Raw genomic sequence first — 16,133 nt, forward strand, 5'->3', positions numbered from 1 at the left:
TAAGGTGATTGGTAGAAGGATTAGAGGGGACATGAGGAAAAGCTTTTTCACCCAGAGGGTAGTGGGCATCTGGAATTCATTGCCTAAGTTGGTGGTTGAGGCTGAAACACTCAATTCATTTAAAAGGTATCTGGATCTGCATCTGAAGTGCTGTAACCTGTAAGCCTACGGACCAGATGCTGGAAAGTGGGATTAAAATGAGTTGCTGGTTTTGTTTCTCTCTTTTTGGCTGGTGCACACAAGATGGGCTGAATGGCCTCTTTCTGAACCGTAACCTTTCTATGGTTTCTATACTGTAGTGAAAAAGTTGAGTACCACACAGTCGCCTTCACCACCATTGGAAATGGGTGCCCACCACATCCCAGTGGCATCAACTCCTCTTCCAGCAGTCCACATAGGTTAATGACCACCTGTCTTTATAAACACAGTCTTCAGAAACATTGGTCTTTTGACATCTCCACAAAGCTTTGTCTGTATATCCTTTGTGCCAAGTACCATCTTTTTCTTATTCAACTGACTTACAGACTTACAATAAGTGCCCTCCACATCCACACCCCATCGTAGCATCATGCTGCTGCATCTCCCCATGTGACTGATGCCATCTCTTCTCCAATTTTTCTCCTAACTGGAGGAGTCAAACTCAGGGTGCAGAGCACCCATCTCCCTTTAGAGTCTTCACGGTGCAATGGTTCCCATCCCTCTTACACTGCCTGCTCTTGTTGCAGAAGACCTGGAAGATACTCTTCAAGTTACAGCCCTCGCACTGACCTCCCACACAGCACTCCCTGCTTTCCAATCTCTGCCCTGAGCCTTCCTGCTTGTAATCGCAGCAGAACTGAATGGCTGTTAGTTTAACTCAGCTCTTGCCTCCTTTGAGCTGGTGAGCTGCTGAAGCTTTGTGGAACCCATGGAAAATTCTAAACACAACCTTGATGAAAACTTGGCTGGGGCTTATGGACCCTTCCCCCTTATTGAAGCCTCCCTGATTGGCTATGTCTTCCACTGCTTGCATTGCCCAGACTCCCACGGTAGCGATGTGGTTCCAATAACTAAATCACACTTTGGTCTGCCCCCCTACACCTCTGGCACATTCTTATCCTTTGGGCATCTCGCCTTGTTCCACCCCTCCTTGACTATAAAATCCTCATTCTCTCACCCAAGTACCAAGCCATATTTTTACAGAGATATCTCACCCTCTGCAGTCAGCAACTTCTCATCCTTGGTGATTTAAAATTCCATCTTAACTTTCATTCTTCACTCTCTCTCCTCTGAGCTCATTTCTCTCCTTCCGTATAAACTCATCTACTCATATTCAAGCTCACACCTTTGACCATGCCATAAGTGGCCGATGTACTTCCACTGTGCTAAACAGAGATAATGCCATCTCTGATCACTTCCCTGTATTTCTGTCCACTCACATCCCCTTTCTCCCTCCTAATTCCAATGCCTTCAGTGGCTGCCTCTGGAAAAAAATTCTCCTGCATGTTACCTACAATTGTACTTTTAAATTTCCAACCGCTGAGTCTTTGGCTCTTCATTCATCATGACATTGGTCCAGCTACTGATCTGCTCAATTGTACCTTTAGCTCCACCTTTGATGCCCTTTCCTCAATTAAAATAATTACTCTCTCTCATGCTGGCTGTTTCAACTTGCACTGCCCTAAGCTCCACTCCGTTAAGTTCAAAGGATGCAGATAAATGTTTATGGCAGGCACTGGTTTAGCCATTCCTCTGGTTGGACCACATAAAGCACTATTGGGTCCTGCTCTCCTCTTCCAAAACTGCTCACTGTTCCAGAATCACTCTGGAATGGAAAGATAAACCCTGGCTTCCCTTCTCAACTACAAAGTGTCTTCATAAAACCCTTTCCCCTGTTCCCTCCACCCTCACCTCCATCAACAAGTGTGAGGAGCTAGTGGATTTCTTTGTCGCAGATAGTGAGGCCATTCCTTCAGCTGCCTCTGCCACTCCACTCCTTTTCCCTAGTTCACCAAGTACAACTTACCCTAAGGTTCCCCCTGCCCTAGCCATGTACTCACATCTTTCTCTTAATCTTTCCTATCTCCCTCATTCCCTCTCTTTGCTCATCAATTCATCCGAACCATCGATCCTATTTTCACCAAACTGCAGATTTCCCCAACTTCCCTTCCTAGCCCACATATTAGCTGATATTATGAAAGCTTCCTTCTCCTCAGGCACTGACTGTCTACCTCTTCAAATTTGCTGTCACCAACCCCTCCTCAATAAAATATCCATGATCCCTTTGCCCTTTCAAGCTACCATCCTGTCTCCAAATTCTTTTTTCTTTTAAGTGCTTAAATGTAATGTCATCTCCAAAATCTATGTCATCTTTCCTGTAGCTCCATGAGCCTCTCCAATAAGAGTTTTGCCCCTACCACAGCACTGAATCAGCCCTTATCAAAGTCAGAAATGACATCCAATACGACTGTGGCAAACTAAACTCTTCATCCTTCTCATCTAGTCTACATCCTTTGACATGGTTGACCACAGCTTTGTTATTCAACACCCCCATCATTGTCCACTTGGGTGAGACTGCCCTCATCTGGTTCCATTTCTATCTACCCAGTTTCAATGGCTTCTCTTCTTGCACCCGGTCTGTTACTTCTGGTGTCACCCAATGATCTATCCGTGGCCCCATTTCTCATCTACATGCAGCTCCTTAGTGACATTGTCTTTCAAACTCTTCGCTCTCTTTGATTTGTCATGGTGTTTGTCTGACACACAGTACTGGATGAGAAGAAATTCCCCCCCACTAAATATAGGGAAGATCAAAGCCATTGGGGTGAATCATTGCAGAGTTGCACTAAGTGTGGTAGCGGGCAGGTAGAACAGCATTTTACCCGTCAGCCGCAGTGGCAGGTTTTCATGCCGTATTGTCCCAAACCCACCATATTATTTATGCATTTCCGGGAAACACACTATTTCCATGGTGGATGGGCTGTCATTCGCCCGCCCGCCCTCACTTGCCGCTTCGTCACGCTGGACACCATATTTAAAGTTCAGCCGCGTGCACCACATTTTAGTGCTTCCAGCCCACAACTGCTGCAGGGGAGGTGGCCATGAAAGACAATAAGATTGCAGCCCCCAGGTTTAGCGACCCGTCACTGGAATACCTTTTGGATGCCGTGGAGGCCCGCCGGGATGGGCAGCGGTGTGACCAACAAGGCTTGGGAGGCAGTGGCAGCAGTGGTCAGCACCAACGCCCTGAAAAGAGGACAGCCACCCTGTACCTCAAGAGGATTAGCCGCCAGGCTAAGTCACTCTTCTGATCACTCTCAACTGTCATCGCACAGCTGATGGTAAATGCTGAGTTGTTCAAATCCTAGGGGGAAACTTAAGACAACTGCTACAGCTATTTTTGCAATTTGTATGTTTCGAGATGCAGGTTTTGAATTCAGTAGTATTAAGATCATCGAGCCTTATAGTTTCTTTACAAAACTAGATTAAACATTTATTAATAAGAGACATGACTTTGAGCACATGCAAATGTCTACAAGTTACTACTAGAATAACTTCTAGATCCCCTAATTAATTGAACTCCCAGTTACACCTCTGTTAAGACAACAGTAAGACACATAGATTTTAAAAGACCCAGGCAAAGAAACATGATAACCTGACAATCCAGTTCAAAGTGAGTTTTCTTAACTTCAGTTCATTGTAGACAGCACCTTGAGGTGTAGATGCTGAAGGTCTTTCACACTTGTTAGATCTTAAAATAGCTACTCTTGCACACAGCCTTCGCTCATTTATACCTATTTTCCCCATTGAATGCAAATTCCCATTGTTTCACTGTGTCTTTGGACTTTACCTTCCTGATCATAAAAAAGTTATCATAGTACCAATTTTACAAGTAATCTTCGGGAAAAATAAAAACACTGGGCAGAATTTTGCCCTTGGTGGGCGGGTTGGCCCCACCGGCTTGGCGGCGGGCGGGCAGCCGACCCCCGCCGCCGAAACGGGGCCCACTGCCATTTTGAGTGGACGGGCCAATTCCCTAGCGGGCTGCCTGAAAGGAAGCGCTATGCTGTCAAAGTGTGCTCTTTCGGACATGCGTGCGAAAGAGTGCACATCTCCCTGAGGCTAAGTGCTGTCTCAGGGAGAATACTGACAGTCTAAAAAACTTTAAAAATAGAAAAATAAAAACATTATTAACATGTCCCCCTCATGTGACAATGTCACACGAGATGGGACATGCTAATAAGAAGCACAGAAACTTTATTAAAGTTTTTAAAAACGGACATGAAACCTCATCCCGCCAACGGATGAGGTTTCATGTTTTTTCAGAAACCAGCTGAAGCTCCTGGCCTGCCCGCCAGCCTTAAGGTTGGACGGGCAGTGCCTTTAATTATCTTAATTATCCTGTCAATGGCCTCATTTGGCCATTGACAGGTTGGCGGGTGCACAGCTGATTTCGCTGACTGCCCGCCTTCCTAAAGATTTAAATGGACCGGGATGACTTCGGGGGTTCCCCCTGATGTCATCCCGCGTCATTTTCATGTTGGCGAGTGAGCCCCACCCCCAACTCGCCGACGGGAAAATTCTGGCCACTGTTTCTAAACTTTTGCTGGTTAGGCGTAATATTTCACTCCCTCTTTTGAATTCAATTTAGTCTAGTTTATTTAAAAATGCAAATGTCCTTTTACACCTTACATTCTAAACTTCCCCCACGTTTACCTACTTAACATTTCAAATCTAGCTTATCTTCTAATACGTCAAAGCCTTCAGGCCAACTGCCTTTAATCCAATTAAGTCACACACACACACACACACAAACACGCATGTGCGCGCGTGCATGCACACACATAGACACACATGCACACACAGACACAGATAACACTATTTTACAATAAATTCCAATAATATAGTTATATCTTCCTGACATAACTCACACACTCACAAACCCCATCACACATCCACAGGGATTTCACTCAATGCCAGTTCCAGGGATATCACCATTCACTCTCTCACACTCACCGTCTTTGTCCTCACCCGTCCATGGGACCACTCACCACCCACATATGCCAGGCACATTTATCATCTGGCAGACATGCTGCTTACACTCTCTCTATCTCTATTCATGCAGGACAAGCTGGCAAACAACAAGATGGAGAGGTCACAGACCGGTGAAGGAATACCTAAAATCAAGGACCTCACGGACTTTGAAAGTAGAGCCATCCAGCTGGCCAGCGACGATCTGGACTGGTCCTGTGCTGACGGTGAGGTTGGCTGTGCTCTACCAAGTGAGGATCCAGCAGTTCAACATTCATCAGAGAACCATGCCATGAGTGATGTGTCCTGTTTCACAGGCCACTGCCATTCACTAATTATCTCCCATTGTTTCTGCAGGCACATCTGGGAAACAGCCGACTGAGTCCATGACCCAGGGCCTCCAATCAAGCCCTGAAGAAACCTCTGAAGAGGTATCTGAAAGCACCTTCCTTGAAGCTCTGTCACAGCGCTCACCCACACCCTCCACCAGCGCAGAGGCACACTCCTCGGTGGGACCAAGCTTTAGAATAGCTTTGGGATCACAATCTGATGAGCACATCACACTGTTTCATACACAGAAGGCAGTGGCAGGGACTTCCCAGGTGCCTGGCACTCAGGGGACTGTTAGAGGTCAGAAAGTCAGATGACGAGCCTCTGGACTGGGTCATGTCACAGTTGCTGGAGCTGCAAAGGCAAGCTCAGGAACATCAGAAAGGGATGTTTGCTGCACTCCTCAGATTGCAAGGCACAATGGAGGAGTCCATCTGCCTTCTGACTGAGGTGATAGTGACGGCATGCCAATGTGCCAAGATCAACACTGGTAGGATAGCGCCCGCCACGGAGACTTTGGCCCAGGCCGTCACTCCTGTATTGCTGCGTGGGCTCGACTCCATCGCTGATGCCATAGTTGGCTTCCAGCAGTGTGTACATGAGAAGGGTGCAGGGCAGCTAGATCTCACTCCAGCAACCCCTTCTCCTCAAGGAGTCATCCTGGGGTCCTTGGGCACCCATAGGGAGGTGGATCAGCAGGTTTTGCACCTGCCAATCCATCCAGGTGACTCCAGGAGTGTACAGCCCATCCGAATCTCCTCTCCCTGTGACCTCAGCACCTCCAGCTCCACAGGCTGAGGAGGGTGCCACTGCCACACACCAGGACCCTGAAAGCAGGCCGGGGCCCTCCAGCTCTCTGCCCCCTAGGAGGATGCCAACCAAGATCATCACAGTCAGCAGGCTACCTCCACCTCCACTCCAAGAAGCACCAAGACGTAGCGGCAGGGTTAGAAAAGTTAAGAACAAGATGTAACTCTTTTGTTACAAACCAATAAATTAATTTAACAAAATGAAGGATAAAGTAAATGGCAGCCCCTTAAAAAGAAACTGCAAAAACAAAGACAAAATTTAAAGGAAATTTATAAGCGTTAAATCAAAAGAATTAAAGGGGTTAATAAAACACACCAGTCCCCGTGGAGTCCACCGAGCACCGAAGGCCTTGACAGTGCCGGCGGACACCGCGTGCTCCCTCTCCAGGAACACCCGGCCGCAAATGTAGCCATGGAAGAGGGGCAGACAGTCGGGTTGGACGACCCCCTAAATTGCCCGCTTCCTGGACTTGTTAATGGCCAACTTGGCCAGGCCCAGGAGCAGGTTCATGAGGAGGTCCTCCTCCCTCACGGCCCCAATCTGCACCGGGTGCCCATAGATCAGGAGCGTGGGACTGAAGTGCAAATGAAACAACAGTAAAAGGTTTCTCAAGTAACTAAAAAGGGGGCACAACCTACAACAACCTATATATGCGCGGTCCACAGACTCCACAAGGCCGCAAAAGACACAGACATCTTGGGAGTCCATGAACCAACAGATCCTCCAATTGTACAGGACTGCTGCATACAACATTCTCCACCCCAGGTCCTCGATAGAAAGCGGGAGGACTCCCCTGTGGAGAGCCCCCCCGCACTGGGGATCTCTGCTGCCAGACGGCAACAAGGCAACCAGGGCGTATCCAGGCGGCGTGCGTGGGCGAGGAAGTGAAGGGTATGTAGCAACAGCCCATACGGGAAACCCCTCCGCGCCATGCTAAAGGACATGGAGGGCATTTCCACGAGGTGACTCAGGTTGCGGGGCACCGGACCCCGAGGGAGGGTTCAAGGCTTGGGGCCAATGTGGAATTCTGACATTGTGTCTGTGCCACCTTGAGTCCCAGTATGATGTTGGAGCGGAGCACGACCGTCCTAAGGTCTTGAATGGCATTGGCTGCGAGCCAGAGGTCCACCGACGCATGAAGAGCCAACTCCTGTGGAATCATCCAGCCCACTCCTCCGCCACCCAGCACATCCCCGATTGTGGTCATACCGGCAGCCACAGCCCTCTTCTCTGCCAGCCACTGAAAGTGGTGGAGGGGCGGACTCCTCAGCAGCAGCTCTCTGATGATAGCTGTTATTCCTGACGGGGGAGAGCTGCGTCATGAAGCGCCCATGTTCCAGACTTTGATCAGGTCCTCGTAAAAGACGGGCAACGCCTGCAAGGAGCCACGAAGGCCCCTCGTGTCTACAAACAGGAGCTGCATGTCATAATTTACCTGCACCTGGCAGTAAAAATACGTCGCCAGGGCACACCATCTCGGAGGAGGCTCTACGTAAAGGTATAGCTGCAGGGCCTGAAGGCGGAAAGTCGCCACCTGGGTGTGTAGGCACACCAGCGCCTGACCGTCCTCCCTACGCGGGAGACTAGAACTTCAGTAGCGACCCAGCGCAGCCTTTTGTCCCAGAAGAAGTCGACGAGCATTCTCTGGATTTTCGTGACAAAGTCCGGGGAATGGGTCAAAGCAACCAGCCGGTACCACAACATAGTGGCAATCAGCTGGTTCATGACCAGAACTCAACCCCGGTGAGATAGCACTCGGAGTAGTCCTGTCCAGCACTGCAGGCGGGTGGTGACTTTGGCCTCCAGCTCCTTGCCGGCCTGGATTCCTCAGCAGGGGAGAGGTGGACCCCCAGGTAAAGGAGGCTGGTCCTGCTCCAGGTGAAAGGCCTGAGCTCCTTGGGTAGGGGATCCATCTGCCACTGACCGACCAGGAGTCCAGAACACTTGTCCCAGTTGATCCTGGCAGAGGATGCAGCAGAGTAGACTTCCTGGCACTCGCACATCCTCCGCAGGTCAGCCGGGTCAATGAACATGAGGAGCCCGTCATCGGCATAAACCGAGAGGACCACCCCGATGTCTGGCCCACGCAGAACCAATCCTGACAACCTCTTCCGCAAGAGGCACAGGCTCCACGCAAATAGAATACAATTGGCCAGAGAGGGGGCAGCTCTGATGCACTCCTCTCCCAAAGCAAAGTGGCGCCGTCAACCTTCATTTGACACTCTGCCGCAGCGTACAGAAGTCGGATCCGGGTGACGAAATGCATCCTGAATCCGAATGCTCACAGAGTCCTGAATAAATGATCATGATCCATCCTGTCGAACGCCTTCTCCTGGTCAGGAGAGACAGGAAGGACAGTCCAGTCTTTTGGGAAAGGTGAATAATGTCCTGTACCAGATGGATATTATCAAAGATGGTACGGCCCAGGACCATGTAGGACTGGTCAGGGTGGATCATGTGGTCCAGGATGGTGCCAAGGCGAGAAGGCATTGCCCCAGCAAAGATCTTGTAATCCATGCTGAGGAGGGAGACCAGGCATCAGTTCTTAAGGTGGCGAAGATACTCCCCCACACACCCCCCCCAGACCCCACCCCCCCGCCAGCTTAGGCAGAATGGCAATCACAGCCCTGCACCACAAGAGGGGCAACTCCCTGGTCACGAGATCCCCAGGAGCCCTGCGTAGTCATTCCCCAGGATCTTGCAGCAATATGCCAAACAGGGAAGTGGTGTTTCGAAGCAGTCCAGGCTGAGAAACTGAGATGCCAAACCAAGGTACTACAGTGTCACCACTGTTTGGGAGCAAGACTGAGAGAACAAACTAGCTGAAATTTTGGCAGCAGTGGGATTTGAATCCACACTGCCTGAGAGACTGAAGCCTAATCTAAGGTCTGATCAGATCTAAGCTCTGCAGTCCTGCCACATCCAGTCATGAATAGTGGTGGACAATTAAACAACTCACTGGGGAGGGGGCTGCACAAATATCCCCATCCTCAATGATGGAGGAGCCCAGCATATCAGTGCAAAAGATAAGGCTGAAGCATTTGCTACAATCTTCAGCCAGAAGTGCCAAGTGGATGCTCCAACTCGGTCCCCACCATCACAGATGCCAGTCTTTAGCCAATTCAATTCACTCCATGTGATATCAAGAAACGGCTGAAGGCACTGGATACTGCAAAGGCTATTGGCCCTGACAGTATTCCGGCAATAGTAGTGAAGACTTGTGTTCCAGAAATTGCCGCGCTCCTAGCCAAGCTGTTCCAGTACACTGGAACACTGTGCATCTGCTTGGCTATGTGGAAAATTGCCCAGTTATATCCTGTACACAAAAAGCAGGACAAATCCAACCTGGCCAATTACCGTCTCATCAGTCTACTCTACATCATCAGCAAAGTAATGGAAGGGGTCATCAACAGTGCTATCAAGCAGCACTTGCTGAGCAATAACCTGCTCACTGATGCCCAGTAGGTTCCACCAGGGCCACTCAGCTTCTGACCTCATTACAGCCTTGGTTCAAACATGGACAAGAGAGCTGAACTTCCAAGGTGAGGTGAGAGTGACTGCCCTTGACATCAAGGCCGCATTTGGCCGAGTGTGGCATCAAGGAGCCCTAGCAAAGCTGAAGTCAATGAGAATCAGGGGGGAAACTCTCCACTGGTTGAAGTCATACCTAGCACAAAGGAAGATGGTTGTGGTTGTTGGAGGCCAGTCATTTCAGCTCCAGGACATCACTGCAGGAGTTGTTCAGGGTGATGTCCTAGGTCCAACCATCTTCAGTTGCTTCATCAATGATATTCCTTCCAACATAAGGTCAGAAGGGGATATTTGCTGATGACTGCACAATGTTCAGCACCATTCGTGACTCCTCAGGTACTGAAACAGTCCAGGTCCAAATGCAGCAAGACGTGGACAATATCCAGGCTTGGGCTGACAAGTGGCAAGTAACATTCGTGCCACACAAGTGTCAGGCAATGACCATCTCCAACAAGAGAGAATCCAACCATCGCCCCTTAATGTTCAATGGTATTACCAGCACTGAACCCCCCACTATCAACATCCTGGGGGTTACCATTGACCAGAAACTGAGCTGGACTAGCCATATAAATACTGTGGCTACAAGAGCAGGTCAGAGGCTAGGAATTCTGCGGCAAGTAACTCACCTCCTGACTCCCCAAAGCTTGTCCACCGTCTACAAGGCACATGTCAGGAGTGTGATGGAATACTCTCCACTTGTCTGGATGAGTGCAGCTCCCACAACGCTGAAGAAGCTGGACACCGTCCAGGACAAAGCAGTCCGCTCGACTGGCACTACATCCACAAACATTCACTCCCTCCACCACCGACGCACAGTAGCATCAGTATGTATCGTCTACAAGATGCACTGCAGGCACATGGTCCAGCCTCACACTCCCTGGACACATTACTGATGCAACTCGATGGTGCTTGTCATTGCTGCCAGAATGTAGTGGGCAGGCATCACAGAATTCTGTCATTCTCTCTATGTGCTCTCAGCACCTTTAAGGTGGGGCTGGCCCCCATCTCTTCATTATCTGTGACCAGTGACGCTGTGCTCCTGAAGGGCTCAAGTGTTGAAGGCAAACAAAGGATCAGATGCTTCTAAAGTTTCATGGCTGCGTCTCTATAATATGATCATGGTCACAGAGCGCAAGCGCGCTGCCCTTAGCCAGACAGGAGTCACACATTCTGAGAGGCTGTGTGAAGATCTATGGAGCGTCCTCACTGCATGTCGTTATCATCCTCGTGCAATCGAGCAACCATTAGGGGCTCCATTGCATCTCCATGACAGGAGCATTATCACAAAGGGTATGCACGTTGCCATAAGCCAGACTGGAGTCAAACGTTCACAGGTGCAATGTGAGGATCTATGGGGCCTCCTCACTGCATGTCATCATCATTGTCCACAAATCTGGCAGCTATGAGGTCCTGCCAAGCAAGCCTGCCTCGTCTAGCTAGTGCGAGGGCCTCATCCCAGTCATTGTTGCCTTCGAGGAACTCCTCATCTTCAACCCTATCAGCGTCCTCCTAATCAGAGCAGACCTCCAGCTTCTCCATCTCCTTCTCAGCCAGCTCCTCTCCCCGTTACAACCTGGCACTGCAAAGGATGCAGTAGGCGACGATGATGCATGACATCCTCTGTGGAATATATTGCAGGCTCCACCAGACCGGTCCAGAAACCAGAACCTCATTTTCAGCATCCCGATGGTCTGCTCCACCAAGGTGTGAGCTGCAGCATGAGCCTCATTATACCGTCGTTCTGCTGCAGTCTGAGGCTGCCGCACGGGTGCCATCAGCCATGGCCTTTGTGGGTAGCCCTTGTCCCTGAGCCATCCCTGTACCTTCTGTGGACCCTGGAAGACTTCAGGGATCTGTAGCCAACTGAGGATGTTGGTGTCATGCACATTCCCTGGAAACTGTGCGCAGGCCTGCAGGATGCGTTTCTGGTGGCCGCACATTAGCTGCACATTCAGCGAATGGAATCCCTTGAGATTGATGTACTTGACCATGTGTTGCGACAGAGACCTGAGCGCCACATGAGTGCAGCCAATGGCACCCTGCACCTGTGGGAAACCCAAGATCTAGGCGAATTCACCAAACCTGTTTCCTCTTGCCTGTGAAAAGTCCCCAATCTTCTCTACGTCTACCTACCAAAACCTTTCATAAACTTATTGACCTCCATCAGGGCACCACTCCATTTTCTCTTTTCTATAGGATTGACCCCCTGCATATTCATTCTTTCCTGATAATTAATTCTGGTATCGGTTTAGCAAATCTTTTTTGCACCTTCTCCTGCAGTGTTTCAATATTGTTTTTATAATAGAGACCAGGACATTTCACAGTATTGCAAGTGGGGTTTAAACAAGATTCTGTACAAGTTTAACATAACTTTCCACATTTTTGTACCTCCACAATTGTCAACTTTAAACTAATCTTGTTTAACAAGCACAAACAAAAGGGAACAGCACCTCAGAAAAAAGAAAATGAAGTTGCAGGTTATATTAATAATAAAATGATTCACAAGAGACCAGTACATGAAATGCAAAAGTACCACCTGGTGACCCTCCACTACCTGAACCTCTGATCTCAGACTCAGGCTATTTAAAAGTGATATCAAGTAGCTGGTTTCAGAGTAATATTGAGGGGCAGACATTTTCTTACCCTCTCAGCTGAGGATGGTGAATGCAGCAGAGGAAAGCTATCTGGGAGTTAATTGGAGAAAGATAACTTAAAAATAAAGAGTTCTTACTAATCTTGAAAAGCAGTAATTTCTGTTCATCCACCAGTCCCTGGAATATTCCATACAGTGTAGTATAAGGCAAAAAGAGTGTCTCCTATTAGATACCAAGAGCTAAATACTGCAAAAGGCTGGACATACAAACATACAAACTAGGAGCAGGAGTAGTCCACTTGGCCCTTCAATCCTGCCCTGCCATTCAATAAGATCATAGCTGATCTGGTTATAATCTCAACTCCACATTCAAGCCTACCCTTGATAACCTTTCACCCCCTTTCTTATCAAGGATCTATCTACCTCTGCCTTAAAAATATTCAAAGACTCTGCCTCAACCATCTTTTGAGGAAGAGAGTTCCAAAGACTCATGACCCTTTGAGAGAAAAAAATTCTCCTCATCTCTGTTTAAAATGGGTGACCTGTTATTTTTAAACAGTGACCCCTAGTTCTAGATTCTCCCACAAGAAGAAACATCCTTTTCACATCCACCCTGTCAAGTCCCCTCAGGATCTTATATGTTTCAATCAAGTTGACCTCTTACTCTTCTAAACTCTAGCAGATACAAGCCTAGCCTGTCCAACCTTTCCTCATGAGACAACCTGCCCTTTCCAGGTATTAGTCTAGTAAACCTTCTCTGAACTACTTCCAATGCATTTACAGGCTATGGTGACAGATGAAGGAACTCTGTCACTAGAAGGGTTCAAAATTGATAAGGAGGAAGTGTTGAATAGACTGTCGGTACTTAAAGTTGACAAGGCACCAGGACTGAATGAGATGCATTCAAGGATATTGAAGGAAGTGAGAGTAGAAATTGTAGGGGCACTGGCCATAATCTTTTAGTCTTCCCTAGACTCAGGGGTGGTGCCAGAGGGCTGGAGAATTGCAAACATTACACCTTTGTTCAAAAAAGGTTGTAAGGGTAAGCCCAGCAATTACAAACCGGTCAGTTTAACTTCAATGGTGGGCAAGATTCTAGAAACAATTATTTGGGATAGAATTAGTAGTCACATGAAAAAATGTGGGTTGATAAGGAAGAGCCAGCATGAATTTCTAAAGGGGAGATCATGTTTAACTAGCTTGCTAGAATTTTTTGAAGAGCTAACAGAAAAGGTCGATGAGGGTAATGCTGTCGATGTGGTGTACCTAGACTTTGACAAGGCATTTGATACAGTGCCACACAACAGACTTATGAGAAAAGTTATTGCTCATGGAATAAAAGGGACAGTAGCAACATGGATACAAAATTGGCTTAAAAATAGGAAGCAGAGAGTAATGGTCAATGGATATTTTTTGGACTAGAGAAGGTTTGTAGTGGAGTTCCCCGGGGATTGGTATCGGCACCCTTGCTGTTCCTGATATATATAAATGATCTAGATCTTGGTGTGCAGGGGACAATTTCAAAGTTTGTGGGTGTTATGAAACTTGGGAGTGTTGTGAACTGCGAGGAGGATGGTGTGGAGCTTCAAGAGGACATAAGCAAGTTGGTGGAGTGGGCAGATAGGTGGCAGATGAAGTTTAACGCGGAGAAGTGTGAGGTGATGCATTTTGGTAGGAAGGACATGGACAGACTGTATAAAATAAGGGGTGAAATTTTGAAGGGGAGCAGGAGCAGAAAGACTTGGGTGTATACATGCATAGATCATCGAAGGTGGCAGGGCAGATGGAGCGAGCAGTTAATAAAGCCTATGGTATCCTGGGCTTTATTAATAGGGCCATAGAGTACAAGAGCAAGGAAGCTCTGCTGAATTTATATAAGACACTCATTAGACTTCAGCTAGAATATTGTGCACAGTTCTGGGCACCATATTATAGGAAGGATGTGAACACATTGGAGAGAATGCACAAGAGGTTTACAAGAATGGTTCCAGGAATGAGAAACTTCAGCTATGAGGATAAATTGGAGAGGTTGGAACTGTTCTCCTTAGAGAGAAGACAGCTGAGAGGAGATTTGATAGAGATGTTCAAAATCATAAGGGGGCTGGACAGAATAGATGGGGAGAAGCTGTTCCCGCTCGTAAAAGGATCAAGAACAAGAGGGCACAGATTTAAAGTGATTTGCCAAAGAAGCAAGTGTGACATGAGAAAAAGGTTTTTCACACAACGAGTGGTTCGGGTCTGGAATGCAGTGCCTGGAAGTGTGGTGGAGGCAGGTTCAATCGAGACATTCAAGAGGGCATTAGATGATTATTTGAATAGAAACAATGTGCAAGGGTACGGGGAAAAGGTAGGGCAATGGCACTAAATCATGATGCTCATTTGGAGAGCCAGTGCAGGCATGATGGGTCGAATGGCCCCCTTCTGTGCCATTAAGATTCTGTGATTCTGTGATTCTGGAGAAGAATAGAAAGCGTAGGAGTGAAATTAAAAAAGGAAATTAGGAAAGCAAAGAGAGGGCATGAAAAATGATAGGCAAGTAAACCTAAAGGTTTTTTATGAATGCATAAAGATCAAGAAGATAACTAAAGGAGAATCAGGCCTGTTAGAGGCCAAAAATTCAGAAGATTTGGGCATGGTTCTTAATAAATACTTTCTGAATATCTTCACAAAAGAGGGTGATGATGCAGACATTGTAGTTAAGGGGGGGTGGTGTGAAACATTGGAGGGATAAACATACTGAGGGAGGAAATATTGAGGGGCTTAGGGTCTTTGAAAGGAGGTAGATGACCCAGATGAAATGTTCCCCAAGTTGTGAAGAGAAGCAAGCTTGGAAATAGTGGAGGTCCTGACCATCATTTTCTAACCCTCTCTGGTTACAAGTGTGGTGCTGGAGGACTGCTAACATTGTACCATTTAAAAAAAAAATTGAGCAAGGGAATAACTTCTGGCTTTCAGTAGTGGCCACATTATTGGGAAAAATTGTGAGACAATAAAAATCATTACTTAGAAAGGCACAAATTAATCAAGGACCATCAGCATGGATTTGTTAAGAAATGGTCTTGTCTGCCTAACTTGATTGAATTTTTTGAGGTGGTAGCAAAGACGATTGAGGAGGGTGGCATGTTTCATGTAGTCTACATGGATGTCATTAAGGCTTTTGACAAGGATCCACATGGCAGACTGGTCAGAAATGTAAAAGCTCATGGAATCTGAGGCGAAGCAACAAGTTGGCTTCAAACTTGGCTCAGTGATAAGAAGCAAAGGTTTATTTTCGACATTTTTTTGTAGCTGGGTGTTTTCCTGTGAGACTCCCCAGAGCTCAGTATTAAGATCCTTGCTGAGTAGATGGGTAACACAGACACGTTGGGTCGAATAGCCTCTTTCTTTGCTGTAAGTGTTCATGATTCAGTTGTTTTATAAAGCCTTTGGGCAATATGTGAGGTCAACTAGAAGACATGGTGACACTGACTGACATGACCACACATGTTCACTTGGCATTGGTTGGTACAGGTGGCAGCATCAACCTGCAGCATCTTGGATAATTAGAGATACCTATTTAGAGTCTGTATGTGTCATACCACTTAAGGTAAAAAAAGCTAGAATAGATGTTCTAAAGGATTGCAATTTTCTTAACGGCCAAGCGTATGCACCATGAATACATAAATCTGGCATTGGCTTCATGGAACACTAGAACCAGGGACCAAAATCCCAGAGAGGAGAATGCAGATGAATGGAAGAGGTTGCTTGCTATGATATGGAGATTGCTGTATTGATCAAAATCAGATTGACTTGAAACAATCAATTGATGGAAGGTACTTTTTGCCTACTCATTTAGGATTTCTAATCCTCTATTACCCTG

Source organism: Cetorhinus maximus, chromosome 14, assembly GCF_964194155.1.
Source record: "Cetorhinus maximus chromosome 14, sCetMax3.hap1.1, whole genome shotgun sequence".
Classification (NCBI taxonomy): domain Eukaryota; kingdom Metazoa; phylum Chordata; class Chondrichthyes; order Lamniformes; family Cetorhinidae; genus Cetorhinus; species Cetorhinus maximus.